At 39.1% G+C, this 14,828-nt stretch overlaps 1 protein-coding gene and 1 pseudogene across 2 annotated transcripts in view; one reads left to right on the top strand and one right to left on the bottom strand.

Annotated features, from left to right (window-relative positions):
• Fank1 (fibronectin type III and ankyrin repeat domains 1) overlaps positions 1–14,828 on the top strand; it is a 145,734-nt gene that overhangs the window by 46,738 nt on the left and 84,168 nt on the right. The window lies entirely within an intron of this gene.
• LOC117285286 lies at positions 2,588–2,930 on the bottom strand (annotated as a pseudogene).

The raw sequence follows: 14,828 nt of genomic DNA, 5'->3' as shown, positions 1-14,828 counted from the left end.
TTCTGTTTGGGAAGTTTTCTGTCATTAATTCTGTGAAGAGGTTTTTTATATCATTTGTGTTTTCTCCTTTTTTTTGATGAATTCCTATCAGTTTTATGTTATTTTTCTTTGTATCGTCTAGGAGTTGTTGGATTGATTTCTCATGATCCCTTACTGTTTTTAATAGACCTCTTTTTTCACGGTCACTGACTGCTATCCTATCTTCTATATCTGAAATTCTATCTTCGCAATCTTTTATTCTGTTGCGTACACTTTCAATAGAGTTTTTAATCTCCTGGATATCTGTTTGAATCTGTTTTATGGATTCCATTTCTTTCCTCTGTTGGGCATTCATTGTTTCCATGTCTTTCTTATGCTGAGTCTTCATGGCTTCTATCACAGTCTTGAGCTCATCTATTTTTTTCTCAGTTTCTGCTCTAGAGTCTCGAATCATGACTTCTATTTTGCTCATCATCTCTCTGGCTAGCTGGGAAATTATTTCTGATTTGAATTTTTCTAGAGCCTGATTGATCAATTTTGTTACCTCCTGTGCTATGGGTCCAGGGAGTCCTGTTGGTTCACTATCAGACTTTTCATCCTCATTTGTCCTACTATTTGCTTTTGGTGAACTGGAAATCTGTTTTTGTGTGTGTCTTAAGTGTTTTCTCATTTTTATTTTTATTGTTGGGTTGTCCTTTCTTAATTTCTGGGTATTACTTAAATCTTCCTAATATAGTTGCGTTTTAGCTTTTGAGTTTCTAATGACTCATAGACATTCTCGTTTTCATAATATCAGAGAAAACAACTCTTTAAATCAATCACCACTCTTTGTCCCAATTGATACATTCAGCAGCCCAATAGGATCAGGCACAGCTTGCCAACTGACCACTTATGGTAGTCATTAATGTATCACCTTTAACTCATGTGAATTAGATTAATTTCAAGAAGCAGCTCATAGTATGTTTGCAGTGAATATTCTTTTCAATATGGCATCTTTACCATTTAGGATGGGGGGTTCGACTTAGAACAAGAGGATTAGATAAGTGAAAGAATTAGAGCAGGTTTGAAGTGAATCCAGAGGTTGTAGAATTACCTTACTATCTTTACAAAGCTATTAAGTTCAGGGGGGATAGAGAGAGTGCAGGAATAAGGACAGGAATATATCCCCTTAACAGTAACAGGCGCTTGCCTTCCCTTGAAGGTACAGAGCCATGAGTGAGGTAAAATGACTGGAGAAAAGAACATAAAGAGAAACCCGTCCTAAAAACAAAAAATAAAAAAAGAAGTCTGAGTTCTTCAGGAACTGGAATAAAAAGGGAGATGAGGGACACTATGGTGGAGCAAGAGACTGAGTTGGAGAGACAGGACAGAAAAAAGAAAGAAATTTTAGGGTGGAATGAGGAAAAGAAAAAAGAGAGAGAGAGGAAAAAAAAAGAATTTGAAGGGCCTCTTTCAGACTGTCTGTGTTCTCATATTATACCACATGTACAGCCATATGCAGAACCGAATCCCCTGGTCTCAGCTAGCCAATGGCAGTTCCCCACGACTGAGACTGAACACAGTCTACAAGGCCTAATTTGAGTTTCCCTACCCTCAGGGTTGAACTGCACTCAGTTCTATTACAGGTTTCCCCTGCCCTTTCTTTAAAGATGTTCAAAGTTGGGAACTCAGAAAACTACCCTTCATGAGAACCTATGCCTCTGCAGAGTTGGTCTAAGGGCTGGCCCAATCAGGAGGTTTGAGAACGGAGGTGGGGGAAGAGGTTGTGGGGGTGTTTCAAGGGCGCCTGCGTGGCTACCTTCCTTACTGGGTCTGTTGTCGCGCAGTCCGGGAGGTCGCGCACCTGCTGGGTGATCTCAGGCAGGCAGGCAGCTGAAGAGACCCCCTCCAGGGTCTTTGGGTTCTTGCTGGGTCTGTAGGTTTTGGTTTTTTAAATCATGAATGGATATTGGATTTTGTCAGAGCTTTTTTTTGTGGATCTATTGAAAGGATCACATGACTTTTCTTCTACTTATGTGATATATTACATTTATTGATTTGCATATATTGATACACCTTTTCCTCCTTGGGATGAAGCTTACTTGATCATAATATATGATCTTTTTGATTTGTTGCATTCTGTTTGGTGGTGCCTTATTGAAAAACTTTTTTACATGTATATTCATTAAAGATATTGGCCTGTAGTTTTCTTTTCTAGTTGAGTCCTCATCTGGTTTTGAAATAAGGGAATGCTAGCTTTCAAGAATGAGTTGGGAAATAAAGAGTTTGAGGGTTCTTGTAGAATTCAGTGGTGAATCCAAGTAGGTGCTGGCCTTTTTTTATTCCTTAATTTCATTCCTTATTTTGGATTGTTCAGGGTTTTTATGTCATCTTGGTTCAGTTTAGGTAATTCATGTGTGTCTAGGAATCTGTCCATTTCTTAAAATTGGAGTATAATTTTTCATAATAGTTACTAATGATTTGAGCTTTTGTGGTGTCTTTTGTGATTTCACCTTTTTCATTTTTTTGGTCTCCAAAACATCTATTTGTCTTGACTGTGTGGGTGGGGGGTTCCCTTGGGGGAAGATGGGTACAAATAACTGGGCGGTAGGACCCTGGAGTGGGTGATTTAGGGGGCATTGGTAGAAGGAGCCCTGCGAGTGAAGATGGAACTGTTGCAGCCCACACTGGCCTCATTCCTGTCATAGCAATTGGTGTAGATCCTGTCCGGAGGGATGTGCAGGTAGGTGGTCGGTCACCAGGCCACACAACAGCTTGCTGTAGGAGTGATTCTGCACTCCACCTATCTTGAGGATGCTGGGCAGGGTACAGAGCATGTCTGGGACCATGTGCGCTGTGATGTTCTAGGCCAGCTTGCCAGTGGCTTGCACCAGCTACTGGGCGAGCCCAGGGAGGAACCTGTCCAGGACAGAAGCGTGGGGCACATTGGTGTTCAAGATGAACATTGGCATGTTGGCTGAGAGATGGTGGGTTGAGGGCAGTAGCACGAGACTGCATGTGGCTGGACTGCACCCACGTGGCTGCTGCCCACCTTTTTCATTTCTAATTGCATTGATTTCTTTCCTTCACTTGGTAAATTTGGCTTTTGATTTTGTTTATTCTTTTGAAGTCAGCTCATTCATTCTTTGCTTCTTTGTATTGTTTTTTAATTCTCAATTTTATTAATTTCCACTCGGGTCTTTATGGTTTTCTTCCTTCTAGTCTTGTTTCTCTAGGATCTTGGGTGTATCATCAGGGCATTTACATGAGCTCACACTGTTTTTCTAACGTGAGCATTTACAGCAAGCTTCCATCTAAGGTCAACTTCCACTGTGTCCCACAGGTTCTGGTATGTTGTACTGGAGATATATATGTCACATGAAAGATGGAAAAGAAGCCGGGGAACATGGGAGTTTGGTAAAGTGAAGAAGAGCAGAGCTAGTAAAATATGTAGGAAAGAAGGTTGAAAAGAGAGCAGGGAAAAAATTTAAAAAATGAAAAGATAAAAAAAATTGATACAGAAGTAAGAATTCAAGAGAAAATGAATAGAAAAACCCAGAACCCAGAACAGACACACAAGCAAGAAAACACCTACGCCCCAACATTCCACCGTGATGCATAGACTGAGGGCCTCCACAATTTCCTTCCTGCTGTAGCCATAGTCCCTTTGCAAACAGCCAAGTTGGCATCTCCCCTGCCTATGGGATGCTTAACTGCCATCTTGGGAGGCCTGTCTTTCTATATCCACCTCATGGCTGTAGGCATGGCTAACTGTAGGCTTTTGTCCTAAGGTCCAGCCACCTCAGTTAATTTGAGAAGAGGGGGATGTGAAATAATTTGCAAATGCCTGGCTTTCTGCTGGCTTTTGACAACGCCCTCCCTCCCCTTCACACGTCTTTTGCCACTGGGCAAATCCTGCATTTGTTTGCACATACTGCCTCCAGGGACTTTCTGCCTGGTGCAGTCTGTTGCCAGAAACTCTGTTCCAGCTGATCCTCTCTGCTCCTTTGTACTCAGATCGCCAAACATCCCTGAATCAAGAGCTTTGCTTTCAATCCACAGAATTTGGCACAGTCCCCAGGCTTTGTGAGGGTCTCCTTTGCCCAAGTGGGGTGGTGGGTAGGATTTCCTGCTGTTTCAGATTTTTTCTGGTGTTTGGGGAAACAATAGGGAAGGACCCATTTCTCTGGAGGTCTGTGATGAGCAGGCATGCTCTCTGTAACTCTCTCTGTGGCCAGCTCCCAACCAGTCGCTGTGATAGTGTTATCAGGTAGCTCTTCAGATTCTAGGTTCTTCTCATCTTGAACAAAGAATTGAACAAAATGAACAAAAAGCAGTGCCCAAGCTTACTGGAAAAGGTAAAAGTGAAGAGTGAGGGAGAAACTGGCTTTGAAGAGCAAGTTTGGGCTGAGTAAAAGGAGAGAAAACAAGATCAAAGGACACCCTGGAGAAAGGAGGGCAGGCTAGCATGAGGAAATCATGATAGCAGGCTCCTTATCATACCTGGGTTCTCATAGGATGGCCAAATATCAAGGAAACCCTGGGGAACTTCTACATACAGCTCCTAAGAGGTGGCACAGGGATCCCACACCTCAGGCTGTTGTCAAGTCCAGGCCATCCTGTTGAAAACCTGTTCCAGCTCTTGAGAGAAATCCGAGCGCAGGGCTTTGGGGTCTGTTCTATGCATGCGTTCCAGGACACTGTAATCAACAGGTTATGCCAGCTTCCCCAGCTAGTTTTGCCATGCCCTAATCTCCCATCTGAGTGACCTCATAAGCCCTGAAGTGATGTTCTGTGGCTTTTGATTAAATTTTAAACAGTTAATCTCTTCCCAAGATGGCTCCTGACGAATCCTTTGCAAATATGGTGAGAGTCATAATGGATTTCCTCTCCAGCTCTAGCCTGCCACGTGGGAGGAGTTACTTTTAGAGTACAACTCCATGCTGTATTTGTAGTTCACAGTAGACATGGGCTTTTCTTGGGGCTGGCAATGCCAGTGTTACTTCTTCCTGTGGCTGCCAACCCTCTTGGGGCTTACTTTACATTTGCTCTAGAGACAGCCAGGGTTAGCATAGCAGCCTGCTTCCTCCTCTCTGTGTCATCTTCAGTTTCTTTGTGATTTCTGCTTTTCCCCTCAGCTCTTTCTTTGTTCCCAGAGTTTTTATTCCTTTTCTTTTTGCTAAATTGTTGTTCAGGTATCTAGAGTCCAGGTCCTAAAGAGGCTGTTTTATGCTGGTGGATTTTATGTAACCATCTTTCCATGAAGCCACTATTTTATAAATGTTTTTTTAGTTCTTTGGCATTTTATCTACTTTAGCCTCTTTGCTTTTAATTACTGACAATTTATAGAAATTTGGAGTAGTGATGTTGCCTTGTTTTTTCATTCTTGTTGTAGATCTATATTGAAATTTTTATGTTCATTGGGATGGATATCTCTTCTGCATTTATTTGAAAGTCATCTTGGCATCCAGCTTTCTTTTGAGGGATAAATCCCCAGCAGCTTTCAAAAAGGAGAAAACCAATTGTAATGTTGATGACACAAAGGCAAACCAGATGTTAATATCTGGATTGTAAAACCAGTAAACAGTAAAACCAATTAAAAGCAACAATTATGCCACCCTTAATAATAGAAATTAGCAGTAATACAGAAACAGAAAAAAGATACTGACATATAATCATTCACTAAAAGCAACAATATATTATTTTTATGGTTAATGATGACATAAGTTAAAAAGCTAAAAACTTTAAAAGTTCAATAATAAAAAATGAAGGGGTGGGGTAAGGAAAAATGGAACAAGTAAAACTTTAAAAAGAAAAGGAAGATGAGAAGAGATAAGCATGATAAAATCCAATTAAAGAATCTTTTAAAAAGTTAATAGCCAGGCATGGTGGTTCATGCCTGTAATCCCAGTACTCAGGAGGTTGAGGCAGGAGGATTGCTGCGAGTTTGAGGCCAGCCTGGGCTACAATGTGAGTTCAAGGTGAGGCAGAACTGTATCTTGAGACCCTGTCTCAAAAAAACAAACAACCCCCCCCCAAAAAAAATCAGGAAAAAGTAACAGGAAGAAAACAAGAAAAAGAAATAGAAGAACAAAACCAAACCAGAACAAAAACCCCAAAAGTAAGTAGAGAAATTAGTCCAAATAAATTTATCCATTTCAGTTAGGCATGTTAGCATATTACTGTAATCTCAACATTTTGGGAGGCTGAAGCAAGAGGAATTCAAGTTTGAGCCCAGTCTGGGCAACTTAGAACATTTAAAGATAATCTCAAAAAAGGCTGTGGATGTAGTTCAATGTGAAGACGCTGGGTTCATTTCCTACTGACACATAGACGCACACGTGTACACACACACAAACACAAACAGTTCCTTCCCGTCAATTTGTTAGGGAGTCACAACTGTGGCCTGTTGTGTTTCTATATCCATTTCTTACTGTGTAAATGCTGAGTCCTGCCCTAATCCCCCCACCCTCCCAACCCCAGGCAGGGTCAGTCAATGGTACGTTGTTTGCCTCAGGACTGTTCACTCAGGTCTTTCAGTGTTGATCAGGTTGGTGGTGGGGAAAGCAGCAGACCAGAGTTCTGTGCTGGAAATAGGCAGAGTGGAGCTGAGCCGTCCCCTGGACTCAATCCCAGTACATTCAAACTCAGCACCCTCAGAAAACTACATGCCACCTGTCTGGTTTCTCATCACTGAAGGGGGGTGGCACCAGGTCCTCCACAGCCTGAGCTCACTGTTGCTGTCTCCTACTCAGGCATTGTAGTAGGGTGACCCCAGAGACTCTGAAGTGTATTTGTCCTGTGACTTCTTTTTTTTGTTTTTTTGTTTTTTCCTTTTTGAGACAGAGTCTCACTATGTAGTTGAGACTGACCTGGAACTCACTGTGTAGCCCAGGCTGGTCTTGAACTCACAGCAATCCTCCTACCTCAGCCTCCCAAGCGCTGGAATTATAGGTGTGCACCACCATGGCTGTCCTGTCCTATGACTTCTGATTCCTCGAGTAGCTCAGTCCTAACCAATAAACCCTTTCCCCAAATAGTTCTTGATTATAGCTCTCAAATATAATATACACCACAGTAGATTTCTTCTTTGAAATTTGTGCGGAAGGGGTCATTTTTCAGAGTAAAACCCCGCCCTGTGTTGGCAGCTTACAATAACTGGGTTTCCCTGTAGCAAGCACTGCCAGTCATTATCACTGGGGCCTTGGGCCCCCTCTTTGCACTTAGCTTGTACTTGTTGGAGTCCTCTCCTCAGAAGCTCAAGTTAGCATTCCAGGTGTTTTGTTCTTTTCTCTACATTGCATTTTTTCCCCCCAATAAGGATTTATTGAGTTCTGGCTTGCCTTGAATTCACTTTGTAGCCCAGGCCAGCCTGGATCTCATGACGATCCTCCTGTCTCAGCCTCTAGAGTACTAGGATTACAGGCATGTGCCATCACGCCTGGCTTATACTACTATGTACTGTTTCTCCATCATTTTTAACTTTCCTGTTGGCTCTTTCTTGATTGCCAGAGCTCTTCTTTCCTTTCCTCTTGCCTAAATAGTTGTTTTCCAGGTGTTTGAGGTGCAGGTCTCAGAGCAGTTGTGATTTGCTGCCAGCTTCTACTCTACCACCGTTGTTCCTATTATGCTTTTTAACCAAGTTTTAACTTATTTGACATGGTTGTATTTCTTTTTGTATTTCATTTGTTTTTATTATGTTTTTTTCCTTATTCTTTCTTTCTTTTTCTTTTTTCATTTAAATTTATTTTTTTTTCTTTTTATTGAGTATATTGGTACATTCTAGGTATACAATACAGTTACATTCATTACTGGGATATTGTACCTTTACATGACAGGTCTAGGTTCTCATTTTTTCCCCTTGTCCCTGCCCTCCCTTCACCCCCCATTCACAAACACTTTATTTCCATTTTTTTTCATTTTGTCATATTTTTTTTCTTTTCCCTTATTCCCTTTCCCCTACCCTTCCTTATTCTTTCTTTGAGTTTATTTGTTCTTTATTCTCATGTATTGGTTGATGCTGAGTTACAGATTTATTTTTCCCTCTGTTTCTTTGCCAATGTACACATTTAAGACTATAAATTTCTCTTTGGGAATGAATTGACTACACCCTACAAGTTATTTTTGTTTTTCTTTGTTTTTTGAGACAGAGTTTCACTATATAGTTCAGGCTGGACTTGAACTCAATATGTAGCCCAGGCTGGCTTCAAACAGTGATCCTCTTGCCTCAACCTCCCAAGTGCTGGGATAACAGGAGTGCACCATGACTGGCTTAAATTATTAAAATGCAAATTTTCACTGTGTAGTTTGATTATTCCTTGTACCCATCAGACTACACATGGCAATAGTTAGTCCACATTCATCATTGTATGTGTTCCATTTTACTAATGTTCCAGAATGGTTATCTGTTCTGCTGACAGTAGACATTAGGGTTCTTTTCATTTTGGGTCTGTTATATATGATATGGGTCAATGCATATGTGTGTGTATTTTTTTGGGGGGGTACTGGGGATTGAGCTCAGGATCTTGCACTTGTGAGGCAGGCACAGTGCCACTGAGCTAAATCCCTGGCCCCCTATGTGTGTAATATTATTATATATATACCTGGAAGTGGACATTTTGTTTTACCAAAAATATATGAGACACTGATAAATGTTTTCCACAGTGATTTTATCATTTTATAACCTACCAGTTATGAGTGAATGTACTAGTTGTTTCCTGACTTTCCTTATAGTTTTGTGTCAGCTTTTTAATACTTTTTATGTTAAATTAGTCATTCTGGAGTAGTGGTAGTAGTATTTCATAATGTATATAATATTAATTTTCTTGGTGCCTAATTAGGTTATCCATCTTTCCATGTGTTTCAATATTGGCTATTTCATTATTTTTTGGAGAAGTTCCTCCTCGATTCTTCTTTTTTTATTAAGATGTTTGTGATATGTAATATGATCATGGTGGGCATCGGTACATATGCGTATCACATCTGGATCCTTTTCACTTCTCTTTCCCTCCCTTCCATCTCCTTCCCATCTGCACAAAATCTATGGCCTTGTTTCCTATCATTTTAAATTTTGCTCTTTAAATTACTTATACTTTGTGTCTCCCATATAAGAGAAACTATGTGATACTTAACCTTCTGTGTCTGATTCATTTCACTTGGCATTACAGTCTCAAGTTGCATCCATTTGCCTACAAATAACTCAAAATCTTCTGTCTTTATAGACCAGTAGCACTCCATTGTGTATATACACGACATTTTATTTATCCATTCATTCATTGATTGGCAGATAAGCTGCATCTAAGATTTAGCTATTACGGAAGTTGTGTTGCTCTAAACATGTATCACTGTAATATGGCATCTTTAACTCTTTCGAGAAGATACCCAGAAGAGGTATTTCTGGGTGAAATGGGGTTTCTATTTTTAGCTTTTTGAGGAATCGCTATACTCCTCCATCTGACTCCATAGTAGTTATGCTACTTTACATTTCTAGCAACAGGGTGGAAAGTTTCCTTGTCCCTACAACCTTACCAGCTTTCATTGCTTTTTGAATTTTTGATGATAGCCATTCTTTCTGAAGTAAGGGGAATCTCAGCTATGTTTTGACTTGCATTTCTCTAATGGTCAATGCTGACCTTTTCTTTTTTTTAATGTACCTATTGGGGCTTTGTACTGCTACTTCTGTGAAATGTCTATCCATTACAGTTGCTCATTTTTTGATTGTGCCTTCATTTTGGAGGTCTAATTTTTTGAGTTCTTTATATGCCCTAGGTATTAGTCCTTTATCTGAGGAGTAGCTGGCAAAATTTCCCCCTGATTTTATAGGTTTTTTTTTTCATTCTGTTGATTCATTTGTTTTGCAAAAACTTTTTGATATTTAATTTGTTGATTATTGGTGCTATTTCCTGTGCAACTGGGGTACTGTTCAGAAAATCCTCATGTGGCCCTATGCCTTCAAGAGTTTTACCTATTTTTACCAAGTTTTTTTTTTTTTCTGTTTTTGTATCTAGGTCTTTGATCCATTTTGGTTTGATTTTTAGTACAGGTTCAGAAATATGTGTCCAGATTCATTATTCTTCATGTGTATAAACTGTTTTCCTAGTATCATTTATTTTTTATTTTATTCTATTTTTTTGTTACTGGGGATCGAACACAGGACCTTGCTCTTTCGAGGTAGGTAGTGGCACCACTGAGCTAAATACCCGGCCTGCCAATATCCTTTTATTAAATAAGCTTTTTCCTCCAGAATGTTTTTGGTCCCTTTCTCAAAGATGAAATGGCCGAAGGTGCATGGGGTTGTTTTGTTGTCCTCAATTCTGTTCCACTGAACATTGTCTGTTTTTTTCCTGAGAGTAGCTATTTTTATCATTATAGCTTTGTAATGTAACTTGAAATCCAGGATTGTGACCTCCCCTACTTTGCTTTTGTTGGCTCAAGACTGCTTTTTTAAATAATAATTTTATTGGTGCATTTAAGGTATACAATATAATGACATTCATCACTGGAAATTTGCACCTTTACATAATCCATCTTGGTTCTTATTTTTCCCCATTCCCCTGCCTTCCCTTTAACCCTTCCACCCCTCCCTATCTATAAGGACTTTTCATTTTCTCATATTAATTCCATTTGCTTCTTTCCTTTCCCCTTCTCCTCCCATTTCCCCTTTGCCCCCTTTTTTCTATTTCACATTATCTATTATACCTTTTTGTCCATATTTACACTTTCAGTTTCTCACACTAGTGAAACTATTTGGTTTTATACATGTGTGTTCTATTTATTTCACCTCAGTGTGCATCCATTTAGCTATAAATGTCTCTAATTTCTCATTTTTCATGGCTGAGTAGTACTCTATTTTAATTTAAAAAATCATTTTTGTTTTATCCAGGCTCCAGTTGATGGGCAGTTGGGCTGCTTCCAAGTTTTAGCTATTATAAAGTGTGCTGCTATGAACATGGGTGCACATATATCTCTGTGGTATGATTCTTTTAATTCTTTAGTAAAGATACCCAGCAGGGAAATAGGTGGGTCAAATGGAACTTCCAATACTAATTCTTTGAGGTAACTCCATTCTACACTACCACCAGCAGTGGATAGCAGTGTTCCTCTTTCCCTACATCCCTGCCAGCATTTGCTGTTGGTTGATTTCATGATAGCAGCCATTCTATCCAGAGTGAGGTGGAATGTCAGTGTTTTGATTTGCATCTCTTGAATGACCAGTGCTTTTGGACATTTTTTTCATATGTTTATTTGCTATTTCCACTTCTTTATCTGAGAAATTTCCATTTCATATGCCCATTTTTCAGATTGGTTCTTTAAATTTGGGAGGTCTGATTTAGGTTCTTTATATATTCTAGATAGTAGTGCTTTGTCAGAGGAACAGCTGGTGAAATTTTTTTTTCCACATTGTGGGTTTTCTCTTTATTCTTGGTTTCTCTTGCTGTGCAGAAGCTTTCTAAGAAGAGATCCCACTTGTTGATTGTTTGTGCTAGTTCATGGACAACTGAAGGTTTTGTTCATTCCTACACCAGTGTCTTCAAGAGTTCTACCTAATCTCTCTTGTGGCCAGTTTACTGTTTCTGTTTTAATATTCAGATCTTTAATCCATTTTGATTTTAGTTTAGTGCATGGTGAGAGATACAGGTCTAGTTTTCATCTTTGGCAAGTTGAAACCCAGTTTTTCAAGGACCCCTATTCATTAAGGAGGCTATCTTTCCTCCAATGAGGGTGTTTGGTTACTTTGTCAAAGATGAGGTGGCTGAGTGTGTCTGGAGTTGTTTCTGCATCTTCCGATCTGTTCCACTGGTCCTCAAGTCTGTTTCTTTGCCAGTACCATGCTGTTTATTTTTTTAAATCATAGTACCTTTGTAGAATAGTTTCAAGTTGGGAATTGTGATACCCCCTACCTTGTCTTTATTGCCTAGAATTGCTTTTGCTATTCTAGGTCTCTTCTTGTCCCAAATGAATTTTTGAATTATTTTCTCAAGGTCCATGAAGAATGCTGATGGGATTTCAATTGGGATTGCATTGACTCTATATAGCAGTTTTGGAAGTATGGTCATTTTCACCATGTTGGCTCTTCCTATCCAGGAGCAAGGCATGTCTTTCCATTTTTGGATATCCTAATCAATCTCTTTTTTCAGGTGCTATAGTTTTCAGAGTAGAGGTCTTTGATTTCTTTGGTTAGGTCGATTCCTAGGTATTTCCATTTTTTGGATGCTATTGTGAAAGGAATTGATTGCTCCATTTCTTTCTCAGTGAGTATTTTCCATGTACAGGAAAGCTATTGATTGTTGTGTGTTGACCTTGTATCTGGCTACTTTACTGAATTTGGTTGTTAAGTCTAGAAGACTTTTGGTGGAGTTTTTGGGGTCTTTTTAAAAGAGTATCATATCATCTGCAAATAATGACAGTTTGACTTCTTCCTTTCCTATCTTTATATTCCTTTTTCTTCTCTAATTGCTATGGCTAATGTTTCCAAAACTATATTGAATAGAAGTGATGACAGTGGATATCCTTGTCTTTTTCTTGATTTTAGTCTGAAGGATTTCAGTTTTTGACCAGTTAGTATGATATTGGCTGTTGGTTTTTCATGGATGGCTTTTATCAGATTGAGGTACAGACTGTCTATTTCAATTGTTTGTAGGGTTTTTATCATAAATGTGTGTTAGTCTTTGTCAAATGCTTTTCTTGTGTCTATCGAGATAGTTGTGTGGTTTTTGTCTTTGGCTTTATTAATATAGTGTATTACATTTATTGATTGCATATGTTGAACCATCCCTGCATCCTGGGATGAATCCCACTTGGTTAGGGTGTATGATCTTCTTGATGATCATCTGCATTCTATTAGCCACTATTTTAAGGATTTTTGCTTCCATGTTCATTAGTGAAATTGGCCTGTAGTTTGCTTTTTGGGTTGGGTCTTTCTCTGCTCTGTGATGCTTGCATCCAGGAATGAATTTGGGAGAATTGCTTCTTTCACTTTCACTTTCACTGAGGTGTTTAAACAGTAGTGGCAGTAGTTCCTCTCTAAATGTCTTGTAGAATTCAGCAGTGAAGCCATCAGGGCCCAGGCTTGTCTTAGTTGGTAAGCTTTTAATTACATTTTCAATTTCATTGATATTGGGTCATTTAGAATTTTTGGTCATCTTCATTCAACTTTGATAATTCATATGGATCTAGGAATCTGTCCATTTCTTCTGTATTTTCCATGTTATTGGTATATAAGTTCTCGAAGTGGGTATTGATGATCCTCTGGATTTCTGCTGGGTCTGCTGTAATTTCACCCTTTTCATTCCTAATTGCCTGGATTTGGGCCTTTTCTTTCCTTTTTTGGATAAGTTTGGCTAAGGTTTGTCGATTTTGTTCATCCTTTTGAAGAACCAACTCTTGGCTTCATTGACTTTTTTTGTATCATTTTCTTAGTCTCCATTGCATTGATTTCTGCTGTGATCTTTATAATTTCCTCCCTTTTATGAACTTTGGGTTTGTCCTACTCCTTTTCTAGAAGTTTGAAGTTCAGCATCAGGTTGTTTAATTGAACTTGCTCTGATTTCCTAATATTGAGTTTTCATTGCTATGAATTTCCCTTATAAGACTGCTTTCATTGTGTCCCATATATTCTGATATGATGAATGGTCATTGTCATTTAATTGTAGGAACTGTCTGACTTCTCCTTTAATTTCCTCTGTGACCCATTGGTTATTCAGAATTGTGTTGTTCAATTTCCATGTATTTATGACTTGGGGTTTCTTTTGCTATTGATCTCCAATTTCATCTCACTATGGTCTGATAATGTATAGGGGATCACTTTGATTCTTTTGCACTTATGTAAACATGTTCTATGAATGAGTATGTGGTCTATTTTGGAGAATGACCCATGTGCAGCTGCAAAGAATGTGTATTCTCATTTTTTGGGTTGGAGTGCTCTGTAAACATCTGTTAAGTTCAGTTGTTCAAGAGTTTGAGTTCTAGTATTTCATTTATTTTCTGTCTAGTTGATCTATTTGTGGTAGTGGGGTATTGAGCTTCCCCATTAGTATTGTGTTAGTGCTTATTTGATTTTTCATGTCTTTAGTATTTGTTTTATATAGTTGGGTGCAGTAGTGTTTGGTGCATATATATGTATGATTGTTATCTCTTCCTCTTGGATTGTTCGCTTTACAAGGATGTATTGTCCTTCTTTGTCTTTCCTAATCAGTGTTGGTTTGAAATTCATGTAATCTGCAAAGAGGATACCTACTCCTGCTTCTATTTGGGTTCCTCTTGCATGGTGTATTGTTTTCCACCCTTTAACTTTCAGTCTGGAGTTTTTCTTTCTTTGTTTGTTTGTTTTTGGTACTGGATATCAAACTCAGGATCTTGTGCTTATAAGGCAGGTAGCAACAACACTGAGGCTCAATCCCTGGCCCTATGTGTTTCTTTTTGAATTAAGTGTATTTCTTGTATGCAGCATATTTTTGGATCTTGCTTCTTGACCCATTCTGCCAGTCTATTTCTTTTGATTGGTGAATTGAGACAATTAACATTGATGGTTGTGTCAGGTGTGGTGGCACATGCCTACAATCCCAGCACTTGGGGGAGGCTGAGACAGGAGGATCGCTGTGAGTTTGAGACTAACCTGGGCTACATATTGAGTTCAAGTTCAGTCTCAACTACATAGTGAGACCCTGTCTCAATCCCCCCACAAAAAAAGCATTGATGGTTGGAACTGATATGTATTGATTTATCCTTGTCATGACTTTTTATTTTATTTTTGTTGGATCGTCCTCCTTTGCATTTCATTTCATTTCTTTTTTTTTTTTGTCTTTTGAGACAGGCTCTCACTATGTAGTTGAGACTGACCTGGAACTCACTATGTAGCCTCAGCTGGTCTC

Source organism: Fukomys damarensis, unplaced genomic scaffold, assembly GCF_012274545.1.
Source record: "Fukomys damarensis isolate Sample0158 unplaced genomic scaffold, DMR_v1.0_HiC HiC_scaffold_8, whole genome shotgun sequence".
Classification (NCBI taxonomy): domain Eukaryota; kingdom Metazoa; phylum Chordata; class Mammalia; order Rodentia; family Bathyergidae; genus Fukomys; species Fukomys damarensis.
Note: the sequence above shows the minus strand (reverse complement) of the source record. Positions and strands in the feature narration are given on the sequence as shown.